Source organism: Schistocerca gregaria, chromosome X (genome assembly GCF_023897955.1).
Source record: "Schistocerca gregaria isolate iqSchGreg1 chromosome X, iqSchGreg1.2, whole genome shotgun sequence".
NCBI lineage: Eukaryota > Metazoa > Arthropoda > Insecta > Orthoptera > Acrididae > Schistocerca > Schistocerca gregaria.
In genome coordinates, this window is record NC_064931.1 from 731,999,038 (window position 1) to 732,020,009 (window position 20,972).

Genomic DNA, 20,972 nt, shown 5'->3' on the forward strand with positions numbered 1-20,972 from the left:
CAAGTACATAAGCAAAGAATCGGTTGTGTCGGATGATCGCGTACCCTCAACCGAGAATTTTAAAACCCTGATAATATGTAAAAAGTTAAAAGAGACTTAATATAAGACAGCCTACAGAGTATGGAATATATTCAATGCTAAGACACTTGGATAATATTCTGATTTATATCTGAAAATTGATGTGGTGCTCCTTGCAGACGTCTCCGTAAACTTTCACGGCCGCCGAGTTACTACATATCAACTACATCCTGCACATTTTATTAGCTCGCCTTTCTTGGCACGGGATGCAGTGCTGCAAATAAGTGAACCAAAATTACAACTTATAAATTCAATAAAACCAAACTATCCCCCCATAGGAGGATGTGGAAAGAGAAAGAGAACTGAGAAAAGATTTAGATGATAGGGAAAATGGGAGCACAAGAGTGGGATAGGAAAAGAGAAAAACAAAAGGAATCTAGCGTTAAAAACTAGAGGGGCAGATGAGGCAGCTATTGGCGAAACTTTCAACAGTGAATCAAAAGGTTAGTGATAGAGGAAAGGCAGGAATCTGAGAATGAGCAATGGGATGTACAAATGCATATAAGTATGGCTGGAGATCTGTTTGGCATTGGTGAAGAGAATATTGAGCTATAGTTGTGTAAGGCATTGGATAATTGCGAATGGAGAACAGCAACATCAGGAAAGAAATATGGAATCAGTGTAAAAAATCTGAGGGCACAGTCACAGCTTCAATAGGTGAGTCACAGAAGGTATGGTTTCTACACAATTCAAGGAGAAACAATATATATATATATATATATATATATATATATATATATATATATATATATATATATATATATATATATATTAACCATAGAAGTCAGCAACAAGTAGAGCATTTAGAGAGAGATTACGACAGTCTCAAAGAACGAGTGATGGGCGCTAGGATCTTATGCAGAAGTACGGAGCATATCAAAGTTGTCATCATACACATCCATGCCCGTGGCAGGATTCGAACCTGCGACCGTAGCGGTCGCGCGGTTCCAGACTGTAGCGCCTAGAACCACTCGGCCACTCCGGTAGGCCGATATTAGTAGATGATTTATTTTTGTATTGGTCTACACCGAACGAGTGTCGGAACGTAATGTGTGAGGTCAAATATTATGACCTATCTCAAAAATGCATGTCGTATTCACTTATGTATTATGGAAGAAAGGGGTTGGTGTTATAAAAGCGCTTGTCTCAGATTATGGTGCAAGTGCTCTGCCTTAAAAATACTCGAGAGAGGACGCAGAGCTAGTGGAATAATAGTACAGTGGGTCTGAATGAGCTTCTGACCGAAAAATTGAACTTGAATGTGTATGAAATGTAAGTTTTTGGTTTTTGTTCCATGTGAGTAGAAAGCAGTAACATGCACTGTGGAGAGAGAACAGAAAGTTAAGAAACATTAGAGAAGCATATGCATTGTCTACACCTCCACAAACGAAAATCACGAAACGTCACAAAACCAAGAATGCTCAACCCTGAAAGCTACACTGCCTATGTGATACAGTGAAGGTGGTGGAGGAATCTTATCCCATCAGTCTATTCGGCTTGAAGGCAAGATGTGATAACGTTGATTAAAAGGTTATGTTGTGTTTTTGTTTTGTTTCGTAAACTATTCAGTGGTATGAGATAGTTGCACTGGAGTAATGACCATGGGAAACGGACAGTCGTGCACATGGTACCCTTGAAAGTGTAGAAATTGTGGGAGGACGAAAGGTATGAAAAGATGTTAAGAAGATGTGGAAGTACGGAGATAAGTGTGCAGAAGAGAAGGGCGAAGCTTGAAAATTCCGAGTATTGCATGACAGGTGTTAGTATCTTCACTTCTCCCCTTTGTATTAGATGTTAAATAACTAGATAGTAAATGTATGGAGAATTCAATATGGGAAATAAGAAGGACAGGTTGCGTGCATGTAAGGAATGGGCAGCTTGACAGCATGTTCTACTAACCAGTAATAACGAGTCTAGCCGTTAGTTTAATGCAAGCATATGGATAAGACATAAATTACTAGATTTTGTATAACGGAATAAGTCAATTTAGTTTAATATACTAGAAAGCATGCAAACCTAAGGGAAATATGTCGTTAACATGAATTGTACCTGGATGAACGTAAAAGATATAAACTAATAGGAAATTATGTTTAAAACTAATGGATATTATAAAAACAGTGTTAAAGATGTGCTCTGACGAATATGCAGATACGGACTGGTGAGAGTGAGCAGTGCACGGTATGTGATGAGCTGAGTTGAACGGAGGTCCAGCTGACGGCCTAGCGGGACGGTGTTAGCATGTTGGTTTGGGCCCTGTGAGCAGGGGAATGCAGGCAGTCAGCAAACCAGCTGTCCTGCATATATCTCGAGGGGATCAACGGTGACAGCACCACAACACGGCGACTGTGGCGGACATTTGGGAACAGAGTGGTACAGCTCTGTTTGTCAAACAATCGACTACGCCACATCATATCATTGACACATGCCATGAGCTGACATCAATACATCATTGAAAGGCAGTGAAATGCTACGCCTTGGCATACGCACCTTGAGGAACCTTGCAGGGAAACAATAGATGAGTTTATATTTTGGGAGGGTGTTTAGACAATCAGCCTACAACTCGTAGGCAAGGGGTAAATATCCGTGGCATTATATATTCTATCGAGAATCATTTCCCTGGTTCCAAACATGCAAGGCAGCTTCGAACAGTAACGCATGATCTGCCCTTACGTATATATGGAAACAATATTATGCCAGGTACCACTACACCGCCAACATCACAAGTTATCTGCTCTTATATAAGCCATTCTGTATGTTCCTGCATTTTAGCTCTAAAGATCGTAACCATAACAGGCCACAGAATATAGAATACTCAATGTATATTTGCACTACACAGGGGATAATAACCTGGCCAAAACCCTGTCCTCGCAGAGTCTCTCACACGCAATAAAGAATCAGAACGTTTATCGCCATCCATCAGACATACACGTTCACCGGATGTCATTGGATGAAGTGATGAAAATATGACTCCTAGATGGGCAACATCCATGGAGGAAGGATGATTCCCAAACGCACAAGCTGCTGAGGGAACTCGATTCCAGAAACACAGCTGATGATGGGTTGCGAGAATCTGCTCTATCCTCAACCTGAACATGAATTCATGTGCCGCTGCTGCATAAGAGTTCTCACGAGTGAGACACAAATGTAACTCATACAAAAACAAACAGAGAGCGCTTTGGTTTATTTATTACTAGAATGGTTAAGAATTTGTATGGAACCTATGACCAGAGTCATATTGAATACATCATATTGTGTAATTTTATGTGTTAGCACCTCATTGCTCCATTCGTTTGCCATAATTTATCTAGATTATTTCTTTGCCCAAGATGGACAGACACTCAAATTACAGTGTCGACGCTGACGTTATTAGTCCTAAATATGTCATATGAAATTTTAATGCACGGTATGATAACACTTGGATGTCAATACGAAACACATGTCAAGTGTGATAAAATTTTTGCTGGGGGAAAATAAAAAATATTGATGATAATGAGATGTACTTACGTTTTTTAACTCACTTTTTTCAGCACTAGTCTTATCGTAAATATGTACACACAGATTTTTTGTTGTTGAGTACACCGCCATTTGACGCTACATTACTTTAATTTTCTTCTATACAATCTAGATTTCGTCTTTTAAGCCTTATGTAGTACAATTCTAAAAGTTGTTAGACCATTAACACGTCATATCTGGTAAAGGCACCCCAAAGCAGGTAAACAAGAGTCTGTTTTACCGTGTCTGGTCATATCTTATCTCTACCGATGTGGGCTGGTAATAGAAAGATAGGCTTCGTCTGCTGTGCTCTGTAACCAGTCTTAACTCTGGTGGCAGTTCACCTTGCAGTATTTGTAGCCCAAAAAAGTATTGCTCTGATGGTACTAGGACGTAAGTCAGCTCCCCATACACTGTGCAATTATAGCTTCCACGAAGCTTGCCATCACCACGTTTGCACCCCATGTATTGTATGTTAGTGACTGTAACAACCTTGTCATTATCATCCTTGCATTCCACACACCCACCTGTGCTTGCATGATTCTCATATCTCGATTAACAGTATCCTCTGATGCCATTATGTTATTTCTTCACCCCACTTATCAGCTGCCATAGCATATGCATATTGTTCAACACTTAACTTTCCATGTTTGATGCCTGCATGGTATGCCACTACACCACCGACTTGCTATACTCTGCCAATTGCTCACAACCTCTACACACTCGATGAAGTCACTGATGTCACTGGCATCTTTAATTCCAAAAACCATCCTCAAAGATTTCTCCCCAGAATCTGTCCAACGCCGCTTCCATTGACACAGCGAATGTGGTACCACCTCCACTGCATTTGTATCTGTAGCCGTAAATAAGGCTCATGGCACTTCTCACGTTCCCCATGTACATCCCTGAGGACATTCCTACATTTGGCTTCCTGTCGAAGCTCAGAAAATAATTCCCCAGCCTCCTCACTTCATACAGTATTTCTCATGTATTAAAAACTGAAGTTAGCGTCCATTGATGGCTTTGCCTTCAACATATAAGGGCTGAGTATCATTTTCCACTATCCTACAGTTAAAGTGATAAACACTGTGAAATTTTCATGCACTGCCTTCTGCTTACTGCCTCTCTAATGCCCTCATATTTGCTTTCTGCACACGTTTGCATACTTTTCTTACTGCCCTACAGAAATTATAGACCAACTCTCCACACTTCTTGCATATAGCATATCAAAATGTCACAGCATTCTCCTGCCATACACTACATCACACAGGGATAATCCTGTATTAACGCGGAACTGCCAACTATATGCTGCTATGAGAGATGAGAGAAATGTGCACAGTCATTATGAAGGGAGTTTACACAGTAACTTAACATCTTTCTTATCGTAAGATGCACTCATGCTGTTCTACCATTTGTCTGTGAGTGCAGCAGACTCGTTCTCTGTTTCTTCACACGCAGGAAGTGACATAACTCCTTTATCAAGTCTGACAAAATTTATACGTCGGTCTGTAATAATCCTTTCCGGCGCTGAAAACTTACATGTACAAGTGTTTGTGCGCCTACAGCTGATTTCTGGTTCAGCATAGCGATCGTCTTCATATACTGAGAAAAGTGATCAACACAAAACGATTGAATGCCGACGTTTGATGAAATGGTCCTAACACATCTTACTATTCATTTCAAATGGCTTTGATGTTTCGGCCAGCACCAATAATAGCATTCATTGATGAGTCACGACTACACACTGTACACACTGCAGGCAATTTCTCACATACTGATCTACATCTGCCGTTCTTCCGATCCACCAATACCTTGCAGCCATTCTTTGGTTTGTTGCTCTGCCCCCTCCATGACCAGAGAGAATTTGACGATATAACTCCCTCAGTACTTCCTTCGGCAACTTAGCCCGCACCACCAACCACAGCGCTAACGTAATTACATTACACAACAGGCCATAACACGTGTTAAACCGCAGTTTCGTCCTGTCTGGCTTGCAGCCACTGTCAGTGTTATGTGTTGCCTGCCATAAGGCCCATTTCGTTAATTTGTTGGGTGGTCCTTTAACCCCAATAATCATTTCAGAGTGGCATTGTTAGTCAGTACTTTAAATTTCTTCACAATTCAGGTAATACCGAAAATTTGTGACACCACATACAAGGCCATATATCTCTTTTATCGTTGAAGAATAATGCTCATATCAGTCTTGGATCCGCTTTCGCCTCACCTTCACCAGTTATATGCTTTAAGGGTAGATGTAATGCAGAATTGTGGAAAACTTATTTTTATTTCATAATTTATTTGACTGATTCTTTAGAATAACATCGCTAAGTTCCATAATCGAATTCTGGCAAGAAACATGTTTTAAAAATGTTTGTTTGGGTGTCTGCGCCAGCCACATCCCCTCTTTGTATGCTGCGATCCACACTCTCTGTACGCTAGAAATTTTTATGCGTTAATTTTTCGTTCACACAGTCGAAACGAACTGAAGATGAGTCTATCAAACCTTGGGAAAGGTTACCTTTGCTTTTTACTCTGTTTACAACGTGTTTTTTTTAAATACTACTTGCTACAAACTCATTTCGGTTTTTAGTTTAGCATATATCAATCTATTTTTCTCGAAATGGGTTGTAACAGTGGACACATATGCAAAAATGTAAGGGAAAGACGAATTCCAAGCGTAAAACGTACAGGGAATTTAAATAACAGTGTGACAGACGCGGGTCCTAATTGTGAATCCTCAACATTCCCTTTGTGACATACCGCGGTGCAAATATCTTGAGGCAGAAGCCAGTGGAAAGCCATAGACCCACAAACAAGGTTTTCCACTTGCTGTTTTAGATGCTATAAACCAATTTTTAGGTACGTAGTCAAGTGTGAACTGCTTAAAAAATGTGTGCATGGGAAAACACAGAAAATAAATGAGAGCTACAGTCGCCTTGTATGGATGCATTTTCCAAAAGCAGTATTTGTGTTCTTGGTTGTTGTGAAGACAGCAGATTGTGATGCCTGTCTAGTCTTCGATAGCGGAAATGTAGGTAGGATTACGTGCCTGCCGAGACTAGGCTTCCTTCCAGGTACATTTCCACTGAAGATACTCAGAAGCATCAATGAAGCGAACTGGACAAAGCTCAGGGAGCAGAAGAGAAAATGCAAAATTTGGCTAGTCTAAGGATCCAGGGCAAGAGATTACTCCAGGAGGACGAGGAAGTGAATAAAGATTATTGGTTACTAGAGGTATAGCAATATTGTCAAAAACTGAAATAAAAGTTTTAAATTTGAATTGCTGCAAATGACTTTTATGAGCTATAATGTACCTTTCCTCAGGAACTGTAAGAGTTAACATTCTGAAATTTTTCATAGTTCTTAAGAATTAATTGCTGAATAATCCTGTGCACCAATTTTCCATAATTTTTTCTCTGAGAAAAGTTCTCCTTTAAAATTTCTGAAAAATAGAGCAGTCTCGGGTAAGGCAAAGCCTAAAAAATTAATTTCAAAGGAAATATGACCTTAAAAAATATGTTCCACACGTTTTATTAGCCTTTTAAGCAGATGTATATTGTAAAATTCCAGTTTTATTGCTTGATTAGATTACGATAAGAGGTCCATTATAGAAACAATGATAATTAAAGATTCATATCCTTATAAAATGCATGTCGATATACGTTTTCAAACAAAAATTGCACGGAATATGAATCATTATGTTGTACATAATAATGTCAAGTTTTATTATTTTAGTTGTAATAATTTTAGAGACACATATGTTTAAGTACAAGAATGTATTTTGTCCTACGTCTATCCTTAGTAGCCTTCTGCCTCTCACGCACAATTGACACTTTTCCGTGCTTCACGTGAGATGGGCAGCCTGCATCCTCTTAAATATTTCGTTCAGCCATTGCCTATATTCCTCCATATCTGTGGAGAACACTGCTATATCGTCCAGATACACCACACATGGCGATGTTTCAGGCCCCTAAGTACTCTGTCCAATAATCGCTGAAACATTGCAGGAGAACGTTTCTCCGTGATGTTGGCTATGGGGTACACATGTTTCACTGTCTTACTATTAAGACGATAGTAGCCACCAAAGTACCTGCACATTTTAGGACCATTCATAAACCTCTTAGGCATGGGCGTAATACCTGATCCTCATGGAATATTACTCTTCTGCTATCCCATCGGTAAACTGCTGCCTGATGAACTGACCCATAATCAGTGGTATATATTGAGGTATCCTATAAGGTCTCTGGCATACAATTTCTTCAATTACTATCAGAATTTCTCATGATGTGACAGGTGTCACTGTCAGTGTACCCTGAAGGTAAAACACTACTTCGATCTTCAACAGTAACCTTATATGCCAATTGAAGGTGGAAGTAGGGAGATAGGAAGGGAAAGGGAAGGGAGTCAGTTCCATCGGGACATTACGTAGAATCAATGGCAATGAATGTAAATGTGCTCCGGATAGGGATTCGAACCCAGGACCTCCTGCTTGCTAGGCAAGTGCGTTAACCACTGCGCCATCCGGAACACAATGTTACCACAACTCTACAGACTGTCTCAGCACACCTCATGTCTGATCCACATTCCCACCTAGCGCCACCTAACCGTAGTCCCTGTCCTTTTCCTCCATGCTCGCTACTCTGAGATTCCCACAGCAGGCCGGATGTATTTCGGCATGGGCACTGAAGAAGATGGATCCATTGTCCATGGACGATCCACATTCCCACAGAGCGCCACCAATCCACAGTCCCTGTCCATTTCCTCCATTCACTACTCTGAGATTCCCACAGCAGGCTGGATGTATTTGGGCATGCACACTGAAGAAGGTGGATCCATTGCACATGGCTGATCCACATTCCCACCGAGTGCCACCTATCCACAGTCCCTGTACATTTCCTCCATGCTCGCTCCTCTGAGATTCCCACAGCAGTCCTGACGTATTTGTGCATCGGCACTGGAGAAGGTGGATCCATTCGCCTACATGGGCAGTGGAGCCGCCTTGTTCAGTGCGGTTGCACAAATACATGTGACCTCCTGTGAGAGTCTCACAGTAGCGAAAATGGAGGAAATGGACAGGGACTGCAGATGGGTGGTGCTCAGTGGGAAAGTGGATCAGCCATGAGGTGTGCCGAGACAGCATGCACAGTTGCCATAACACTGTGTCCTGGATGGTGTAGCGATTAACGCACCTATCTAGCAAGCAGGAGAGCATGGGTATGAATCTCTTACCAGAGCACATTTTCACTCGTCGCCGCTGATTCAGAACAAACGCCATGCATTCAAATAATCCAACAGCAACTCCTCCATTTGTACTCTACCTATTCCCTTTATATGCTCTGTCTTCTTACATAATGCAATTCTAGCTGTGGCCCTGGGCTGCCCATGGTTCACACCCTCTATGCAGCAGCAATCCTTCTCTGGAATGTCCAGATTTGCTACTTACATACCCTTTCTTGACTTCACCTCATCAGCGCCGAAATCATTTAGATTAAAGGTACTACCTTACCACTATCTTTTTCCTGCATACATGAAATATTCCTTTTCACAAAACAACTCGCAACATCCAACAGATCATTCCGCTCCAACAGCCATGTTACACTCAACATATCAACAGTTAAGCCAGATTCTGTACTCAGCCAGTGAATGAATGTATAAATGATGCATTAGTCAATTTGTTTCCAGTTTAATAGGGTTGCCCAGTATTACTGATACGTCTCGTGACAATTTAATGCTGAAGACAGCTTCCCGTAGCTTGACACCAAAGGCTACTTTTGGCATGTTGTTGGTACAAAAACTCAACAACACAGCACTATGCAGTAAGGTTTCGCCTCTCCCACGAGACACAATTTCATCATCCGTAACAACTGACCATCAGACAAATCGCCTATACCGGCCAAACTTCCAGAACAGTGAATGATTAGGTAGGCAGCAGCTGGCTCAACGCCATGCTCTGGCATCTAGAGCAATGTTGTTTGTTCGTCCTCAGCTGCAAATTGTCCTCACAGGCGTCTGCCAATGGCTGTGAAACATTTCATGTCAAGAAACGCACTCTCTCTGGCTCCAAAATATCCTGCGTCTCTTACTTTCTCATTACCAAACCTTCATCCCACGTTCATACATAACACACACAGTACACATACACAGCAACTCACAGACTGAAAATTACTAACAAATTATATCTTAAACCTTATCGTTCACCATCTAGACCTTTGGCAGCTCTGGACGTGTTAATGTGCGCCACTGCTACTATATCCAAGTGCTCTAGACGCGTTTATACACACTTTTTATCCTTCCATCAGGTGCTCTAGACCTGTGTAAGCGCGCCCTCCTACCGCCACCTTTGTGGTCCCAATGTTAACACGGACAGCTGCTCTGGTCTGTGTGTGGTCCGCACACATTAACGCGCAAAGCTCTTAGCGGCCAGGTAGCGCGGTCAAGTAGCAGCATTTCCGCCCAGAGTGCTCAGCAGCTTTCCATCATCCGTCCTAAGTGCGTTTGCTTCTTTGATCTTATTTATGTTGCTGTTTTCATCTTTGTTTTTGACTGAGAATATGGTAACGCTGCTATGATTGTACAGAGGAAGACGTCATGAAGATGGGGAAAGACAGTTACACCTCGTAATTGGCCCAACTGTATTAAAAAAGAACTGAAGAAGAATATCAGATGCCTCCACATAAAAATTATTGAAATTGAGTTGTCGTCCGGTGTGGCCGAGCGGTGCTAGGCGCTTTAGTCTGGAACCACACGACTGCTACGGTCGCAGATTCGAATCCTGCCTCGGGCATTGATGTGTGTGATTTCCTTAGGTTTGTTAGGTTAAGTAGTTCTAAGGTCAAGGGGATAGATGACCTCAGATGTTAAGTTCCATCGTGCTCAGAGCCATTTGAACCATTTTTTTTTTTTTGCTTTAGAATTGCCGGAGAGACCAGTTGGCAGGCTAATACGATTACCTGTGGCTGTAAAGTATTCTAAAGATTTTAAATACAAGATCCCGATGGAAACTGAACTAATCAAAACATTTAGTTACTTAGCGATTGCATGTTGTGACAACACAGCAAAGAGGTTACATTGCAAGACCAGTATCCCTCACAGAACATCGTAAGTATTAATCTGTGCAATTCCACAATATTCTTTTTCAATGAGATAATAAATTTTTTTTAATAATACATACATCCTGTGGTTTCACCGCCAGACACCACACTTGCTAGGTGGCAGCCTTTAAATCGGCCGCGGTTCGTTAGTATACGTCGGACCCGCGTGTCGCTACTATCAGTGATTGCAGACCGAGCGCCGACACACGGCAGGTCTACACAGACTTCCTAGCACTCGACCCCAGTTGTACAGCCGACTTTTCTAGCGATAGTTCACTGACGAAGTGCACTCTCATTTGCCGAGACGATAGTTAGCATAGCCTTCAGCTACGTTATTTGCCACGACCCAGGAAGACGCCATGATCAGTTTATATTGATATTGTAAATTATGTACCGTCAAGAGCGACGATCGTCATTAATGGATTAAAGTTAAGTATTCCACCAGCTACGCTCGTTTTTCTCAATTCTAATTCCCTTGTCATGTTCCAGACCTCACGCCAACCTGCGTGGGGTGAGACGCCTGCATTTCGGCCTCCTTTAGTAATACAGTGTTGGCTCTCGTGCCAACCAAAACACCACCATCGGAAGAAATATAGTTACTCTTATACCTCAATGGATAAAAAAGTTTAGAGTATTCATCATATGGCAACATATCCACCTTTTTGAGTGCTATCATTTGCGAGAGCTGGCTGCGGTGGCCGAGCGGTTCTAGGTGCTTCAGTCCGGAACCGCGCGACTGCTACGGACGCAGGTTCGAATCCTGCCTCGGACATGGATGTGTGTGATGTCCTTAGGTTAGTTAAGTTCTAGTGGACTGATGACCTCAGATGTGAAGTCCCATAGTGCTCAGAGCCATTTGAACCATTTGCGAGAAACCTCATTTCGATATCTTGCACCGTTTATAAAATACAACGGGTGTTAAAACCACATGGTTCACGTTGTGCATAGACAGAACAATGGGGGCAATTCGAGCAACCCTGTTGCAGATATAAAAAGCAATATCCTGAAAACTGTAGTGTATATAGCTCGGCCTTGAGCGTTAATTATTATTTCGATATATATGAGCTACATTTCACACACAGCAATCTGTGACATAAAACTGACCATACCAGAGCCTGCAGAATGTGTTTTTACTTCTGCAATAATCCTAAAATTTAGTTCAAGGTTTTATTTAAGTGGTTATAGTATAGCAACTAAGATGAATAACGAAAAGAAATACTGTCCTTTATCGAACGAAGATACACTAATGAGCCAAAACATTATGACCATTACCCACCTCGTGGTTGAATACTTCTTGTTGGTGTTTGGGGAAGGTGACGCAGTGAGGTAAGAATTTAAGTGGAAGAGATACGAATGGGCAGTCATCATAGCGAAGATACGGGTCGCTAAAGCGGAAATCCACTGATAAAATCGATTTTGATAAAGGGTACGCTGTTGTGTCGCTGCGGCTGGAGAATAGAATCTCTGAAACGGTGAAGCTGGTCGTCTGTTGGCGTACTACTGTCGTGAGCTCCAATGGAAAGTGACTGAAGGATGGTGAAATAACGAGTGGACCATATGAAATGGGAATGTGCGTTTGGCGTCATTGGCCGGGAGGCCCCTTACGGGGCAGGTCGGGCCGCCTTGGTGCAGGTCTGATTACATTCGACGCCACATTGAGCGACCTGCGCGTGGATGGGGATGAAACTATGATGAAGACAACACAACACAAAGTTCCTGAGTGGAGAAAATTCCCCGACCCAGACGGGAATCTAATCCGGGCCCGCAGGACGGCAATCCGTCACGTTGACCCCTCAGCTATCGGGGCGGACAGTAGACCATATGATATTTGACGACCACGTCTCATCATAAACGCAGAGATCGAGGGATCCTCTTCTGTGTAATACGGGTTAGGTAGCGATATGTGGCATATCTGACGACAGAATGGAATGCTGGCGCAGGCATGAGTGTTTTGGAGCACACCGTTCAAATGTCATTGTTGAACATGGAGCCCCACATCACACGACCCCTAGGAGTTGCCATACTGGCTCAACGACATCGTCTGTCATGACTGCAGTAGGCACAACATCACTGAGTTGTCACCGTGGGTCGATAGGAAAGTATCGCCTGCCGAATGGATCGCCATTTCTTATTTCACCAGGTCGATGGTTGGGTCCTTACACGCCGTCATTCAGGCGAATGGCTGCGCGAAACATGCACCGCGCCGTAGACGCAGGCCAGTGAGTGCAGAATTATGCTGTGGATACATTGAGTTGGGATTCCATGGGATCTATGGTGGTAACGAAAGGCATCGTTACTGCAATGAACCACGAGAAAATTATTGCGGACCACGTGCATCGCTTCATGATTGAAGTCTCCCACTCTGGTGATGACATCCACCAGGATAACTGTCAGTGTTTCAAGGACAGAATTATGCTACAGTGGTTTGAGGGACATTATAGTAAACTCACACAGATGTCTCGGCCAGCAAATGTCACTCATCTGTACTCATTGGGATACATATCGGGCGCCAGTTGCGTGCCCGTAAAGTATCATCCCGTAATTTGCAGAAATTGCTTGACCTGTTCGTAGACATCTGGTAACAAATAGCTCTGGAATCCGGTCAAGGACTTGTAAAATGCATTCCAATCGGAAATTTTGTTGTGTTTGAAAAGAGTAACAACACGCTATGAAACAGGTGGTCATACTACACTCCTGGAAAGGGAAAAAAGAACACATTGACACCGGTGTGTCAGACCCACCATACTTGCTCCGGACACTGCGAGAGGGCTGTACAAGCAATGATCACACGCACGGCGCAGCGGACACACCAGGAACCGCGGTGTTGGCCGTCGAATGGCACTAGCTGCGCAGCATTTGTGCACCGCCGCCGTCAGTGTCAGCCAGTTTGCCGTGGCATACGGAGCTCCATCGCAGTCTTTAACACTGGTAGCATGCCGCGACAGCGTGGACGTGAACCGTATGTGCAGTTGACGGACTTTGAGCGAGGGCGTATAGTGGGCATGCGGGAGGCCGGGTGGACGTACCGCCGAATTGCTCAACACGTGGGGCGTGAGGTCTCCACAGTACATCGATGTTGTCGCCAGTGGTCGGCGGAAGGTGCACGTGCCCGTCGACCTGGGACCGGACCGCAGCGACGCACGGATGCACGCCAAGACCGTAGGATCCTACGCAGTGCCGTAGGGGACCGCACCGCCACTTCCCAGCAAATTAGGGACACTGTTGCTCCTGGGGTATCGGCGAGGACCATTCGCAACCGTCTCCATGAAGCTGGGCTACGGTCCCGCACACCGTTAGGCCGTCTTCCGCTCAAGCCCCAACATCGTGCAGCCCGCCTCCAGTGGTGTCGCGACAGGCGTGAATGGAGGGACGAATGGAGACGTGTCGTCTTCAGCGATGAGAGTCGCTTCTGCCTTGGTGCCAATGATGGTCGTATTGCGTGTTTGGCGCTGTGCAGGTGAGCGCCACAATCAGGACTGCATACGACCGAGGCACACAGGGCCAACACCCGGCATCATGGTGTGGGGAGCGATCTCCTACACTGGCCGTACACCTCTGGTGATCGTCGAGGGGACACTGAATAGTGCACGGTACATCCAAACCGTCATCGAACCCATCGTTCTACCATTCCTAGATCGGCAAGGGAACTTGCTGTTCCAACAGGACAATGCACGTCCGCATGTATCCAGTGCCACCCAACATGCTCTAGAAGGTGTAAGTCAACTACCCTGGCCAGCAAGATCTCCGGATCTGTCCCCCATTGAGCATGTTTGGGACTGGATGAAGCGTCGTCTCACGCGGTCTGCACGTCCAGCACGAACGCTGGTCCAACTGAAGCGCCAGGTGGAAATGGCATGGCAAGCCGTTCCACAGGACTACATCCAGCATCTCTACGATCGTCTCCATGGGAGAATAGCAGCCTGCATTGCTGCGAAAGGTGGATATACACTGTACTAGTGCCGACATTGTGCATGCTCTGTTGCCTGTGTCTATGTGCCTGTGGTTCTGTCAGTGTGATCATGTGATGTATCTGACCCCAGGAATGTGTCAATAAAGTTTCCCCTTCCTGGGACAATGAATTTACGGTGTTCTTATTTCAATTTCCAGGAGTGTATTTTGGCTCATCGGTGTAACATATTGCTTGGTGTTGAAGAATCAGTTATTTTTCACCAAATACTTTTCTTAAAATCGGAAGATAAATATTTCATACTTCGTTGAAAATTAGTGAACAGAAGTAACAAACGTGGGGAGAAAAATTTATGACTATGGTTCATAACGACTGACGATGTATTAGAGCGGTACCTTTGAGAGATTCATCTTTTCCTTTGGTTATAGCAGTTATGAATGAATGCAGTACAGCAGTTTTATGGAGGAATAATTATCTAAAAACACCAAGTTACTGAGACGAATCCAAAGTGAAACGACCGTTTCGTCATGGCTTCTAACATCCAAACAAAGCTCCAGAAAATAGGTAATTGCGACGCGTGGAACAATATTGACATACCTGTGTCTTAGTCTATGGAGCAATTCATTTGTAGATTTATTTAAGTTGATAGAGTAGCTGTGTCTATGTTTTGTCGGTGGCGGCGAAACCCAGAGCAGCAGACGTAATTGTCATGCCAAGTGCTCCAGGAATATTCAGCTCAGGGGAGCTGGAGCATGCGACAGAACCAGCACGCAGATAGCGGCTAGAAAGCGGTCTCCCAATGCAGGCGACAACAAAGCCGCGTTATCCGCGGAATGCTGCGAGCACGTTTGTAGCAGTCAAAGGGCTTGACTCCCTGCATTACCTTGCAGTATGACCGCAGCGGTGGCTTGTAAAGCACTTTATTGCCACTGATTCTGCACCCGACACACAATGCCCAAGCACTTTGCACTGTGAACATCTACCAGGCTCCAAGTATCCCTCCTTGCAGTACACTGGAACTCAGACACGTGAACTGGTTCCTTTTGCCAACTCAATCAGTTATGGTGAGACTCCCGCCTATGTCCGTGCCTGTCACACAACAAAATAAATAGAAGTTCTCTCACCTACCTAACTGTGATGACATTTCAGACTGTGTTCTGGGTGTTGTGCTACATGGACCATAAATCACATGCTGCCCATTGAAGATGATACCACTGTCGGTACCGGTTTGAATTACCGCGATCGACTGTTTAACATCTGCGTGTGCTTGTAGGCTGAAAAAGGAAAATAGGCTTGACTCGTCTTGATGCAACAATTTATTAATGAAGCCCTGCGGGCAGAACAGACGATAACACACTGCAATCAATAACTCGTTCGAAGGCCTGAGAAAAGTTCAGAAGACGCCATATCAGCCCCCCTGGTGGAAGCGGAGCGTCATTCCAAATAGCGTGCTGGAAAATTGACATGTCGCCCGTATCTTGAGGTGCGTGCTGGTGGGTCAACTGCGGTCCCCGGCTGCGTCTGTGTCGGCAACGACGTTGACGGAGTGATTGCTGAGTGAGGCGGATGTCGTGATAGGTCAGACGTCGTTGCTTCCGGAAAGACGTACGCCGGTTTCATTCGGTCAGTGGAGACTGTAGTCGTTTCCCCATTGATCAAGATGTCTACGGTCTTGTTTCCTGTGGTTACATGTGTGCACGTGTGTGTAGGAGGATAAATCACGATGTTCAAACGTGGCAGGAGTCCCGTGTCGGTGAGGTTGCTGCTGACAGAGGCGAGCCACATGTTGTCGCAGTTGGCTGAGAAATTCCGGTTGGATTAGGCAAAGTGTCGGTAGCCACGAATTCTCCCGGCAGGCGTAATGCTCCGCCGCAAACCAATTCGGCTGAAAAGGCATCCATGTCTGGCTTGAACGTGCTTCGGAGTCCAAGTAGTACCACAGGAAGTGCTTTGGTCCATCCGGTGTCATGACACATTAGGGAAGCTTCTAGGGTACGGTGCCATCGCTCTATTAAACCATTGCTAGCAGGGTGATAGCTCGTCGTCCGGTGGTGAAGTGTGCCACAAAATTTTGTCAACTCTCGAAACAAATCGGACTCGAATTGACGTCCCCTGTCCGTTGTAATGTGTAGCGGGCAAAACGTGACACCCAGTGTGTGATGAAGGTGAAAGCGATAGTTTCTGGCGTCGCATTGTCCACTGGTGGAGCTTCCGGCCATCGAGTGTACCGATCAATCATCGTAAGTACGTAACGATGATCATCGGATGATGACAGTGGGCCAACAGTGCCAAGGTGGACATGCGTGAATCGTGCTGTCGTGATTGGAAAGCTTCCTACCGGTGAGTGGACGTGGCGATTTATCTTGCTACGCTGGCATTTCAAACAGGATCTCGCCCATTCGCGGCAATCTGTTTGCATTAGAGGACACACGTAACGCATTGTTACTAAGCGTATCGTAGCTCGTGTGCCTGGGTGACATAAGATGTGCAGCGAATGGAAAATGTCCTTCCGAAATTCCAGAGGTAGGAAGAGTCTCGGCTTCGATGTGGACATGTCACAACATAGCTTTACGTCGCTTCCAGGAATCTCTACCACCTACAGGTCTGATTCACCATTTGACAGAAACGCTTGTAAATGCACATCAGTTTGCTGTGCAGGCAGTGAGGTTGGCGTCATCGATCGTACTACCGATGTTGCTGACTCTGGACAAATAATCTGCCGCTACATTGTCGATTCCAGACACATGATGTAGATCAGTGGTAAACTGAGAAATACACAAGATCTGGTTGTGTTGTCTTGGGGAACAGTTCATGCTGTTCTGACAGAATGCATATGTTAGTGGCTTGTGATCCGTAAGGATAACAAAGTCACGTGGTTCTAGCTGCGGTCTCAAATACGTGACAGATTCGTAAATGGCCCCAAGATCTCTGTCGTACGAGCTCCAAAGTCTTCGTGAGGTTGTCAACTCGCGTGAAAACAATGCGAGTGACTGCCAAGTTTCACTACATTGTTGTTCCAACAGAAGCGCCGATTGTGGTATGGCTAGCGTCGACTACCAGTGATAACGTGGCGGTAGGATCTGTCTGGATGTGCCGGCAGGACTGCGTTGATGATGCTTTTCTTGGCCGCTTCAAATGCGACAGTCATTTCGTGAGTCCCAGTTATGGGCGCGTTACCCTTGGCTTTCGGACCAGTTAGCGCTGCGGCTAAAGGTTCCTGTAGCTCAGCAGAGTGTGGCAAATGGCGGCAGAAAAAAAATTTAACATCCCGAGGAAATACCGTAGTTCCTTGGCTGTAGCGGCCTTCGGAATGCGCGAAATGGCTTCCACCTTCTAAGGTAGTGGTGGCGATCCTGCATCAGAAATTCTATATCCGAGAAAGTCTACTTCAGGCTGGCCCAAGACACATTTTGAGGTATTGAGCACGATTCCGTAGTGTTCCAATCGCTTCCGTACTTCGGTTAGATGGTGGTGATGTTCCTCAGGCGAAGACGGAAAAACCAAAATTTCGTCCAGGTATGCAAACGCAAAAGGTAAACCCTGTAGCACGGAATCTATGAAGCGCTTCCATGTGTTTGCGGCATTCCTCAGTCCAAAAGTCATGAACGTGCGCTCGAATAAACCAAAAGGAGTGATGATGGTTGTCTTTGGAATGTCACGTTCGGCTACAGGTATCTGTGTGAAGGCTTTTGCACAGTCTAACACAGTGAACACTACTCAACCACTCGATGCGTAATTGTAATCGAGCAACAAGGGTACGGGATAACGATCGGGTATTGTCCGGGCGTCCAGGGCTCTATATTCGCCGCACAGCCTCCATGTACCTTCCTTCTTTGCCACTAGATGTAATGGTGAGGACCAAGGGCTGTTGGAATGGCGGATTACATCTTCGTGCAACATACAGTCAAATTCTGCCTTTGCTATTTTGAGGCGATCTTGGGTCAAACGTCGCCGCCTACAAGAGGTAGGGGATCCATCAGTAGTCTCAATATAATGGACAGTATCATGTGTTACCTCCTTAGGTGCCCTAGACGGTCGCATCAGTGCTGGAAATCATCGCAGCAGCTCCGCGTACTCGCCATCCACTACCTGGTTTACCTTGGTAGTATGGACAGCGGAGTCTCGATGGAATCCAGAAGTTGTTAGGCCGGTGGTGTTGTCGACCAGGCGAGATTTCCTCATGTCAGGCAGCAGGTTTTAGTGGGCGAGGAAGTCGGCTCCGATGATTGATTCGGCGACGTCCACGACGGTAAAGTCCCACGCGAAAGCGCGCCGCAACCCGAGGTCGAGTTCCAAGTGCTTCGTGCCATACGTCGTAATCCGCGAGTTATTAGTAGATGTGAGGCAAATGGGAGTAGATGGTCGCTCCTGACGTAGCATGTTTCGAGGAAAGATTGACAAGCAGCGCGGGATTAGCCGAGCGGTCTGAGGCGCTGCAGTCGTGGACTGTGCGGCTGGTCCCGTCGGAGGTTCGAGTCCTCCTTCGCGCATGGGTGTGTGTGTCCTCAGGACAACTTACGTTAAGTTTTGTGTAAGCTTAGGGACTGATGACCTTAGCGGTTAAGTCCCATGAGATTTCATACACATTTTGATGAGTGACAAATCGGAACCAGTGTCTACTAAGTACTTCCAGGTGGAACGTCGGTCACTCACAAAAAGGCGCTTGGATGTCGGACATCAACCGGAGGAGGCGCTTACTTCCGATCGCCGCTGCGGTTTGGGTAGGCACCGAACGTCGTACAATTACGTGCTTGCTCGCCAAACTTGCGATGGTACCAACAGACTGTTTGTTCTGTCCCGGTCACAGACGAAGCTGTCGATGATCGGCTGCGTGAGCGAGGACGGAATCGATGACGGCTCCTGTTATCCATGTCGCGGCAGTGTAACAGCTCACTGATTTGCCGTGATAACAAGTCCACTTCGTTGACGAGACCATCAAAATCCGCGCGTAGAACAGTTGTCACCGAGCAAGCGCACGCGGCGGTGGCGGAGCTAACTATTGACGGCGTCATTTCCTCTTGGACCTTATCGGTTAATTCGGCCACCGCATCTAAAGACGCTCCACTTTGCGACACCACGATTGCCTTCACTGGTGGTGGTAACCGGGTGCTCCAGATTGTGGGCAGTAAGCTGTCCGGGACTGTACCTGCGTCTACTTTACTCTGCAGATGACGTAGGTACTGTGACTGTTTTCTATCGCCTGTGTCCTCTTGGGTAAGCATCTGCCGGAATCGTCGTTCTTGCGAAACGGAAACCGGCCGAATTAGTTCTGCTTTCAATCAGTCGTAGCTGTTCGTTCTGGGCGGGCTAATTATGATGCCTTGAACCTCAACAGCGTACTGGTGATCTAGTTGGATGACCAATAGCATGAATTTCGTGTCGTCTACCGTGATACCCGCGTAGAAAAAAATTGCTTCAACTTTCGCAAACCAAAGAAATGTATTGTGCGGCGAGAAGAGTGGTAGTCGCACCGCTAGACGCCCCACAGAAGTATTTGTCGGCTCTGGTGGATTCGCCATCTCGGTTTCTTGCTAGGACTTCTCGTAAGTTCAGCGTGCATGCAGGAGATCACCACCTTGTCGGTACCGGTTTGAATTACTGCTATCGACGATTTAACATTTGCGCGTGCTTGTAGGCTGAATAGGGAAAGTACGCTTATCTTGATGTTCAAAATGGTTCAAATGGCCCTGAGCACTATGGGACTTAACATCTGAGGTCATCAATCCCCTAGAACTTAGAACTACTTAAACCTAACTAACCTAAGGACATCACACACATCCATGCCCGAGGCAAGATTCGAACCTGCGACCGTAGCGTAGCTTGATGTAACAATTTACTAACGAAGCCTGGCGGGCAGAACAGACCATAATACACTGTAATCAATAAATCGTGCGAAGGCGTGAGAAAAATTCAGTACCGTAAATTATTCCGTATCTAACACTTGGATTCACGCTTTTCGTCAAGGAGTAGGACGTGGGACAGAAATCAACAATCAAAGAGTAAATCACAGAACAAATGTCGCTTGTGTGTAGCGTCTGTGGCGTCCAGTGTGAAAGTTGGTTAGGATTCTTGCAGCGTAACCAGCTCTGCAGAGGATGACCGTGACTCTGTGGCCCACACTGCAGTAGTAGTTGGGATTTAATCTGCTGCTCGCTATGATATCCGTGCCACTGAGTCTGGCCAGTGAACATAATGCCGGAAGCAGGTACCACTGTGATGACCCATACTGTGACTACTGCTGGTGTCTGCATGTCAGCCCCTCATCTGGCGTGGTGTCCACGTCCTGGTAGAACCCCCACGTTGTAAATGAATCTACTACCTACCTGAGAATTATTTATACAACATAGCAGCGTAAATATTATATCAATGTGCTGCTTCCACTCACGTTTTCAACAACATTACTG

General features: G+C 45.3%; 1 non-coding gene across 1 annotated transcript; it reads right to left on the reverse strand.

Moving 5' to 3' along the window:
• Positions 1 to 8,024: 8,024 nt before the first annotated feature.
• Positions 8,025 to 8,097, reverse strand: Trnaa-agc (transfer RNA alanine (anticodon AGC)). The gene has a single exon. It is a non-coding gene; the product is annotated as a tRNA-Ala (tRNA).
• Between the last annotated feature and the right edge of the window lie 12,875 nt (positions 8,098 to 20,972).